At 45.7% G+C, this 10,442-nt stretch overlaps 1 long non-coding RNA gene and 1 pseudogene across 1 annotated transcript; both read right to left on the minus strand.

Moving 5' to 3' along the window:
* Positions 1 to 357: 357 nt before the first annotated feature.
* LOC116464019 (heterogeneous nuclear ribonucleoprotein L-like) lies at positions 358 to 2,282 on the minus strand (annotated as a pseudogene).
* Positions 2,283 to 2,474: 192 nt separating this feature from the next.
* LOC131382594 (uncharacterized) lies at positions 2,475 to 9,390 on the minus strand. The gene is made up of 3 exons (XR_009212159.1): positions 9,276 to 9,390; positions 6,070 to 6,125; positions 2,475 to 2,577 (listed from the first exon to the last, which is right to left on the minus strand). It is a non-coding gene; the product is annotated as an uncharacterized LOC131382594 (long non-coding RNA).
* Between the last annotated feature and the right edge of the window lie 1,052 nt (positions 9,391 to 10,442).

Raw genomic sequence — 10,442 nt, forward strand, 5'->3', positions numbered from 1 at the left:
TCACAGAAATCCTCCACACTTCCAATTGCAATAAAACTATCCATCTATTACTCTAAAATTAGTGAATATTAATCATTCTATCTTTCCAGCTTTTATTCTGCATTTATGACCCCTTTTTACTATTTTTTTCTGTTAGGATACAGTCAAGAAAACTGAAATCATGGTAGTAGGTACTTCAAAGACGGAATTGGTTACCAGATGTTAGAAGGCTCTAGAAGTTCTTGAGCAGGAGTAATTATAGACATAAGTTTACCTTAAATGGGCAGAATTCAGACAGATAACAACAACAACAAAAAGAGACTGTGGAGGTTATTCATAGTGGGCTAATCGGTTTGGGAAAAATAAGTAGCTATAAATCAGTATATTCTAGTATCTTTGAGACAACAAATATGGGAAATTATTTTTCTTTTTTTTTTTTCCCAGCAAGTGCTGTGTTTATTTTACAAACAATTTTATTGAAATGTGCCAAGAGTACATGGGCAGCACAAATGTATGAACGGGAAAAAAAAAATCACACGTACAGTAATTTTTTAAAAGTTAAGGTTAGTCTTGGGAGATATCAGTTCCCCTCTCCCTCCCCCTGCAGACTTCCAGCGTTTCCATTAAGGTTAAGCCTCTACGAACCTAGCATTTAAAAAAAAAAAAAAAAAAAAAAAAAGGAATACAAGATCTTTTGCAAATAACAAAAACAAAAAAAAAATGGCGTAAAGGAAAGAGAAATGTCTTACTGCTCAGATGGGACTCTTCCTAGGCACCTAATTAGAAGGCGTGCTGAGCGGTGGAGAAACACAACTTCAGAGTGTAAGGGTATGGACCATTGGGTTTTTCATCTGGCAATGGTTCAGGAAGCCCAGAGTCTCCAGGGCATCGCTCTTGGATTCCCACTCCAGCAGTCCAGAGGAGCTGCGCTCACTTTTGCCTGAGAATACTTTCACAGAAGATGGCCGCTTCACTCCCAGCTCATCGCAGATCTCAAAGAAGTTCTCCTCGGTCACCTCCAGCGGGGCGTTGAAGAAGTGCAGCACGTTGCTGGGGTGCTGGATGCGGTTCTTGGCTGCCTGCTCTGGGGTGGAGAACCGATTGTTCCGGGATTCACTAAGTCTTTGTAACTGCAAGACCCGTCTTCCAACTCGTATGACTGACCGGGCATGATGGCTGGCTGCTTGGAGACACAGACATTCAGCTTCTGCCCAAACATGAAGTTGTTGTTGAGGTGGGTAATGGCCCGGTCCATAGCGTAGCCATCAGCCATCTCCACCATGGCGGCCCCCGGCCTGCTTTTCATGAATTCCACCTTCTCCCCATTGCCATACAAGCAGAAGACATTGAAGACTCGGTCACAGTTCATCTTAGATTGATCCAAGCCATAGACCATAAGCACAGGGCTGTCGGCGTGAGGGCCATACTCGGGTGGTGGTGGAGAGGGTGGGGGGTGCCTATACGGGGGGCCGTAGCGACTTGGGCCCCGACGGTAACCCCCCACTGGTGGATCCATCCTTCTCCCTTCGTAGTGAGGTGGGGGGCGGGGGGCCATAGTCCTCATCATGGTAATGGCTGTGGTACCCACCGTGGGGCCCTCCATATTCCGCAGGGTGATCTCCCAGGAGAGGGGGCTACCTCTGGCGTTTGTTGGGGTTGCTGCCAGGGTCACCTTGTCCACTGAGCTTGGGGTTTGTGTAGTCCCAAGTATCCTGATCATTCTTGAACACATTCAAGCGTTTAGGGTTTGCGTATTCCATCTTCAGAGCACAAGAGCCAGAAGAGATATCAGCCCCATTGAGAGAGGCCTTGGCCTGCTGGGCACTTTGAACAGAGTCAAATTCCACCATCGCCTGAACCCCATTCTTCCTGAAAATGACAATTCTCTGGACAAGGCCACAAGGATTACAGATAGTGTAAAGAACATCCGTGGTGATCGAATAAATGGGGTTCAGGATGGTAAAGAGAAGCACACTGTTCACTCTCCGGGAGTCATCCGAGTCCCCGGGGCGGGAGATCTTCTGGCTGGTAGAGTAGTTGACAAAAGCTGGGTGACCGGCAATGTATATTTGGTTGTCGGCTGCATAGTTCACTGCGTTGCAAGCACCCAACACATCTTCAAACTCCACCAGTGCTTGTTTCTTTTTAGGCATTACTACCACATAGCTGATGGGTCCAAACTCCTGCAAGGCCTCCACAAGGTCAGCTTCCACTACACCGTCCATCAGGCCCCTGATGTGGACAACTGCGGAGGCAGGGGTTTAGTGCGGGTCATCGTAGTTCTCCCCGCCGCCGCCGCCGCCGCCGCCGCCGCCGCCGCCCGCCTTCCGCCGCCCGCCTTCCGCCGCCCCGCCTCCTCCACCGCCACAGCCGCTGCCTCCGTGCTGGTCGCCCGCATTGTCAGTCCTGAGCCGCTTAGTGGCCCGGCCGCCCTCATGGCCGCCGCCATAGTAGCGGCGGCCGCCGCGGCCATCTTCACCATCACTCCCAACCGCCTCCGCTGCTCCTCCGGCTGCTGCCTCTGCTCCAGCCGCCGACGCCGCTTCTCCCGGGAAATTTTTCTTAGTTTGGTAAAGTTTAAAAGGGTCGTACTTTATCCTGTAGACAATTGAGAGTAGTTTCTGTATTTAAGAAGGATAAACTGTTCTGTGTGCAGGGCGGATTAGAAATAGAAGACATTGGAAGCAGAGAGAAGTTAAGGAAGAATGTTGACATTATCTTCAAGTGTTAAGAACCTGAACGAAACTCATTGCAAAATCATTGCCAGGGAATACAGTGCAGGGCCACTGACTGACTCTAGTAGTGGATGAGGACAACTCCCAGACAGAAATCTGACAATCCATGTTTAGCAGAGGAAAGGAAGCCAGAAATAGTTATTAATAAGTGCAAGACTTCAGTTTTGTTGGTTTTTTTTTCACTCCCAGCAAGCTAAATTTGACAATAATGTAGCTCAGTTTCTCCCAATCTCATTTTATCTCTATAATCTTGCCCCAGAAAAGCCATTTGTACCCCAGCTCAGAAAATTCTGTATTAATTTGTCTTCATAAGATTGTAAAAATTTCAAAACTGTCTGTTCATGATAATTAGAGAAATACAAATCAAGACCACAATGAGATACCATCTTACACCAACCAGAATGGCTATTACTAAAAAGTCAAAAAATAACAGATGCTGGCGAAGTTGTGAAGAAAAAGGGATGCTTATACCCTGTTGGTGGGAGTGTAAATTAGTTCATCCATTGTGGAAGACAGTGTGGCAATTCCTCCACAGCCTAAAGACAGAAATAGCATTTGACCCTGCAATCCCATTACTGGGTATATACTTAAAGGAATATAAATCATTCTATTATAAAGACACATGCATGCATATGTATTATTTCTGTCATTGGTTGTGTCCTTGCCCCTTTTTCCTCAGTCATACTCAATGGTATTTATCAATTTCATAAGTAATAAGATTGGTATTATTCTTTCTTATATATTTAGTAAAATTTACTGGTAGAAGCCTCTAGGTCTGGAGATATTGCAGAAGTAATATTTGTAATTTAAAAATGTATTTTCTAGGCCTGGCATGGTGGCTCATGCCTGTAATCCGAGCACTTTTGGAGACCAAGGAGGGTGGATCACCTGAGGTCAGGGGTTCAAGACCAGCCTGGGCAACACGGTGAAACCTCATCTCTACTAAAAATACAAAACAAATTAGTCAGGGATGATGGTGCATGCCTGTAATCCTAGCTACTTGGGAGGCTGAGAGGGGAGGATTGGCTGAACCTGGGAAGTGGAGGTTGCAGTGAGCCAAGATCACGCCACTGCACACTCCAGTCTGGGCCACAAAGTGAGACTCCATCTAAAAAAAAAAAATGTATTTTCTTATTAGCCATTGGATTATTAATGTCTAATATGTCTTATGTCAGTGTCGGTATGTTACATTCAAATTTTGAAAGGAACCACTTTTGGCCTTATTAAACCTATTACATGTTGTTTATGTTTATTAATTAATTAATATATTTATTTATTTTTGAGACAGAGTCTTGCTCTGTTGCCAAGCTGGAGTGTGGTGGCACAATCTCAGCTCAATGCAACCTCCGCCTCCTGGGTTCAAGAGATTCTCCTGCCTCAGCCTCCCGAGTAGTTGGGACTACAAGCAGATGCCACCTTTTTTTTTTTTTGAGATGGAGTCTTGCTCTGTCACCCAGGCTGGAGTGTAGTGGCGCGATCTCAGCTCACTGCAACCTCCGCCTCCCAGGTTCAAGCAATTCTCCGCCTCAGCCCCCCGAGTTGCTGGGATTACAGGCGCCCACCACCACACCCAGCTAATTTTTTGTATTTTTAGTAGAGATGAGATTTCACCATCTTGGCCAGGCTGGTCTTGGAACCCCTGACCTCATGATCCACCCGCCTCGGCCTCCCAAAGTGCCAGGATTACAGGCGTGAGCCACCACACCCGGCCTGGTGCCCAGCTAATTTTTGTATTTTTAGTAGCGACAGGGTTTCACCATGTAGGCCAGGATGGTCTCGATCTCTTGACCTTGTGATCTGCCCGCCTTGGCCTCCCAAAGTGCTGGGGTTACAGGCATTTGTATTTTTCAGAGTACCAGTAGGAAATAGATGGAACAAGCAATTTAAATTATTTGAGAATAATAAAAAGACTTTTACCCAAGTATGGCCTAGGGTGGGAAAATCACAGGGATGGATAATACAGTATCCTGAAGGGTGACGTTGGGGTTATAGTTACAACCTCTGGGTCTAAAAGGGCAAAGGAAGGAGCAACTGCAGAAAGCCTGCACCAGAGGATCACTTGAGGCCAGGAGTTCAAGACCAGCCTGGGCAACAGAGCAAGACTCAAACTCTACAGAAAACTTAAAAAATTAGCTAGACATGGGGCACCCACCTGTAGTCCCAGCTACTCTGGAGGATTGCTTGAACCCGGGAGTTCAAGGTTGCAGTGAGCCGTTACCACGCTACTGCACTCCAGCCTGGGTGACAGTGAGACCCTGTCTCAAAAAAAACCAAACAAAAACAAGCCTACAACACTACTTCTTTAGTTCTGAAGCACTGTAAAGCATATTTTAGATTAATAATTTCCAAATCAAGAAAATGAAAGCCTAAATTAATTATAAGACCCCAAACAGAAAAAATCTTGTAAAACAATCAAGACCATAACATTCACATACCTTCTATTTGGTCAATGCAGAGACACAGATCTTTTTCCGAAGTTTGAATTTAAATGCAAAGCTTCAGAGCCTGAAAATGTCTAAAATTATATCCATGACTGACAACTGGCCTAGGCTCAATGTCTTTGGAATGTGCTCTACTAAATTGGCTACCATTTGAATGTGTTGCCTCCAAAATTCAGGTGTTGCCAATGTGATGATATTAAAAGGCAGGACCTTTAGGAGGTGATTAGGCCATGAGGGCTCCTTCCTCCTTAATGGGATTAAGGCCCTGATGAATGAGGCTTCGCACATCGGACTAGCTTGCTCTGCTGCCCTTCTGCCTGCTACCCTGTGAGGATGCAACAAGAAGGCCCTCAGACACCAAATGGTGGCATTTTCATCTTGGACTTCCCAGTCTCCAGAACTGTCAGAAAATAAATGTCTGTTCTTTATAAATTACCGAGTCTCTGGTATTCTGTTATAGCAGCATAGCAGTGTAAAACAGACCAAGAGAAAATTCCTTGATGATTTTTCAACAAGAGACAGTGTCACTAGTTCTGGTGAGTAGTCCCTAACATGTTCTCAAATTCTCCTTTTATGCAAACATAACATTTTTTAAACTTAGTAGTTCCTTTTCCTAAAAATAACCAAATACAGGTTAAGGACTGATTAGTATTAAATATAAGTACAACTTTGGTGCTAAAAGTTAAGAGCTTTTGTTTTCCAGAAAATCAAATCCAAAGAATTCAGATAAAGCAATTTTCTCAAAGGTGTATCATCAGTTAGAGGTAAAGCCAGAGGCGAGAAATTACATTCCATTCCAAATACAATGTGCTTTCAATTATTCCACATTAATAGTAGTTTACAAAGCAGATTTAGAGAATTCCTCAAATCAAAAATGACATTTATGAAATGTCATTCTTATATAAAATACCTACTTCAGCCATCTCCTCTTCTTCTTCTTCCTCTGAAGTCACTTCTTCTGTTGTCCCATCTGAAATAGAGAAAGAATCTGCCAGGGCTACATAGGCTGAATACAGGGTGAGTCCATTAGAAGACCGGTGCCATAGCTTTAGGGACAAATTCTCAACCATCTGTCACTGCAGTGCCACTACCAGAGAGCTTATTAAAATTAAATGTTTATTTTTAAATCCAACTTTGATTTGACAAACAACAGTTATCAGCTTTTGAAAATGGAACAAAGAATAAAAGAATTAGGAATAAAGAAAAGCAATCAGTCAAATACAAAGCAAAACCGAAAAAATGTTAAAACATAATCTAATTTAAAATCAGAAAACATTTTACTTACATGGCTATGTGTATAAGATCAATGGCTTATTTTGTTTAAAATAAATATCACAAACTATCCATTCCTTAAAATAGCTACCTTTTTAACTTTGAAAAGCCTGAATCATTACATAAATTCAATTGCCTTACATTTTAAAAGATCAGATGTGTTATTTATAGACACTTGACAAAACTAAGAATTATGAAATGATTACCACCTTAATAAAAGGCAAATTTTAGTTTTAAAAACATGTTATTTACCACAAAATACCTCCCTACAAGACAGAATTTACCAACTGACACAATTTACAATGATGAAGTTTAGAAATGAATTTAATGGGATTTTAGGAAGGGCCTTCATACCCAGTTTGGGCAAAGTTCAAAAGATAAGCTTCCTGGCCTGGGCACAGTATATAAATGCATCTTTAACCATGAAGGCCAGTACTGGTTAAAACCCAGAATATGTAGAAGATCAAGAAACTAGGATCCACAGATCAAGTAAGACCAACAAAGGTCTCAGCAGTTTCTAAGCGTCTGTTCTTAGATACTCTGATGGAGTAATTCTTAAGAAAAACAAACCCATGATCACAGAGGGTGTTAGAACTCTTCTGGATTAGTCAGCTGGAGAAAGCCATGTAGATAAACACACTCATGCAGAATTAACTTATATTTCCTTTAAATCTGCATCTCTTTAGACATTCTTTGTTTTCTAAAAACTAAATGGGAAAAGGAAGCAAGCAGCAGCTTCCAAAATGTAATTCACCCTTTCTTCATTTCCCTAAATTGTTATATTGCAAATTAAACTATTCTGGGTATCTAAAGAATATATACTTAGCCTAAAAGTCCCAAAGACTTTGGTTGCATCAGTGATTGAAAGAGCATTTTTGAAATGCTCATTTCAAAGCATACCCAGAGAATCTGTTTTTGTTTTTGTTTTTTTGAGACAGAGTCTTGCTCTGTTGCCAGGCTGGAGTGCAGTGGCACGATTTCAGCTCACTGCCACCTCCGCCTCCTGGGTTCAAGCGATTCTCCTGCCTCAGCCTCCCAAGTAGCTGGGACTATAGGCGTGTGCCACCATACCCAGCTAATTTTTGTAGTTTTAGTAGAGACAGGGTTTCACCATGTTGGCCAGGATGGTCTCGATCTCTTGACCTCATGATCTGCCCACCTCGGCCTCCCAAAGTGCTGGGGAGAATCTGTTTTTAAAAAGCTCTCTGAGGTGATTCTGACATGCATCCACGTCTGTAACCATCAGCCCAGTTACTATCCTTCATTTTGCAAATGATAAAGCTGAGCCCCCACCCTTCAAAAAGGGTAATTTAAACAAAACAAAAAGTGAGTTAGAGTTGTAAAATCCTAAGATGAATTTCATTTCAAGATGTGGCCTGGTCCTCTTTCCAAAACCCCACCAAAATGACAGTATTTTACTAAAAAGAGTAAGTCTGCCGCAGCAGCAGAAAAATAACAGATACAAGGAGAATACCCTTAGTGAACCAAAACTACAGGGACATGCCAGAAGACACAAAGCAGATGGAATTAGACTGCTGGGTTTGAGAAAGCCATAAACCCAATCCAAACAATGGATGGGCCACTTTTTTCCAGAAGAATCTAACATTCTTTACCGTACTTGTCCCAACTACGGTTGGTAAGAATCACCCTCCCATATAGGAAGCCTATCTTGATGGCCTCTTACTATGAGTGTGAAAACCAGAGAGAAAAGACAAATGTTTTTTAATATAACTCAACACAGCAACAAAATCTTAAAACAGACTCCATCTCTGCCTTTTAACTCAGGAGCTAGAAAGCTCTCCTGCCAGCACCTCCCCATCCTCGTGCCACAGGAGGAGCATGGGTCTGCAAACCAGGAGAGGGAGGCCACAGCAGAAAAGAATGACAATTCTGAAGACACTTGTCATGGTTAATACTCAGTGTCAACTTGATTGGATTGAAGGAATCCCAGCACTTCGGGAGACAGAGGTGGGTCATTTGAGGTCAGGAGTTTGAGACCAGCGTGGCCAACATGGTGAAACCCCCGCCTTTACTAAAGACACAAAAGTTAGCCAGGCGTGGTGGCGGGCGCCTGTAATCCCACCTACTCCGGAGGCTGAGGCAGGAGAATAGCTTTAACCCGTGGACTGTCAAGAGATAAGAGACGTAGGCTGCAGTGAGCCGAGACTGCACCACTGCACTCCAGCCTGGGCGACAGAGTGAGACGTTGTCTAAAAAAACACACAAAAACAACTTTTTTTTTTTTTTTTGAGAGAAGTCTCTCTCTTACCTCCCAGGTTTGAGTGCAGTGGCGCAATCTCGGCTCACTGCAACCTCCGCCTCCCGGGTTCAAACGATTCTCCTGCCTCTGCCTCCCAAGTAGCTGGGATTAAGTCGCCTGCCACCACGCCGGACTAATTTTTGTATTTTTTAGTAGAAATGGGGTTTCACCATGTTAGCCAGGCTGGTTTCGAACACCGAAAATCTTAAAGGCCTTTGCCCTTCCCTGCCTGGGCTCAAATGCCGCCATGCCCCGCCCTGTCGCGGTCCCCGGAGCAGGCCGGCTGACTGAGGGCGACCACGGGTCCCGAGAGGGCTCCCGCCACCGCGGGCTCCCACCTCGGGGCGCGGCGACGGGGGCTGAGAGGGGCCAGTAGCCCCCAAGACAGCCCCATGCGAGGAGCCGGAGAGACAGACGCGCCCTCCGCCTCCTCCCACCCAAGCCTCCCAGTCCCGGGGCGGGGCCGGGCCAGTTGCGGGAGAAAGGGGCGGGGAGCCTCTCCGGGGCAGGTTCCCCTTGGTCCCGGGACTCTGGGCGCCCCCTCTCCGCCCTCGTCCTGCCCCGCGAGGCCGCCGCCGGGCGCCTCACCTCATGTTGCAGTGGAGCATGAGCCGCAGCTGAGCCTCCTGATTCTTGTGGAAGACAGACGCCAGCAACTTCAGTTTGGCCTTGAATCTTGACACAGACATCTTCCCCTCATCTCCGGCGGGAAGGGCGTGGAAGGGTCTGGAGCCGCTGTCATGGCCGCGACCACCCCGCGGGGCCGCCTGGCCGAGCTCTTGTGAGCCGCAAGACCCGCCTCTCCCTGCCGCCTCGACCCTCCTGGGAGCCCGGCTGGAAAATGGCAAGGGGCACGAGGCCTTGGCGGGAGACTGTGTGGCGGCCTGGGGGGCTGCTCCCTTTGTAACAGACTCCACCGACAGGAGGCGCGGCCCCTGTCAAGCCGCGGCTTAAAAGGGCAACAGGGCAACAGCACCACCGTCCCCGCTACCGCCTGGGAAAGGGCTGCCCCTACCCCGCCCCCGACCCCGTCGACCCTACCCCCTCGGCGCACCCTTTTCCGCGGGTGCACAAGTCCGGAGGTGCGCGCGCTCCCGACTGCTCCCTCCTCCCTTCACCCAGCACCTTTCAGCGGACCCATCTGGTCAGCCTCGCCGACTGGAGGCTCAGGGCGGCACAACCACCAACTGTGTGTGTGTGTGTGTGTGTGTGTGTGCCATTTAAACTATAGTTGAAAATGTGTACACTTTAGTTTTGTGTAGCCAACACTGGATAATGGGTAAGGGCACAGGATCCTGGGGCTAGACTGCCTGGGTTCAAGTTCCAACTTAGCCACTTGCTGGCTGTGAAATACTTGCTTTAAGCAAGTATTTAAGCCTCAGTTTCTTTCTTTTTTTTTTTTTTAAACTTAATCCCAAATGTGATAGTAAGTCTCAGTCTGTTGATCTGAAAAACAGAAATTATTTGATGAGAGTCTATGTGAAAACTTTAAAGTTTTTAAAGCCACTGCCTGGCTCAGGAAAGTCCTCAGCTTTAGCTGTTAAAGGTTTAAAAGCCACTTTAAAGGTTTTAAAGCCACTGCCTGGCTCAGGAAAGTCCTCAGCTTTAGCCGTTATCAGCTATGATTATTATTGTGCTGGCTACACGTGTATTGAGGCAGCAAAATGCTCAAGGATAACAAGCAAGTATCCAAATTATCTCATCAGACCCAGTGACAGGCATATGTGTGCATGCCCATGTTTCAGCTCAGAGCCC

This window comes from Hylobates moloch, unplaced genomic scaffold (assembly GCF_009828535.3).
Source record: "Hylobates moloch isolate HMO894 unplaced genomic scaffold, HMol_V3 SCAFFOLD_125, whole genome shotgun sequence".
Taxonomy (NCBI): Eukaryota; Metazoa; Chordata; class Mammalia; order Primates; family Hylobatidae; genus Hylobates; species Hylobates moloch.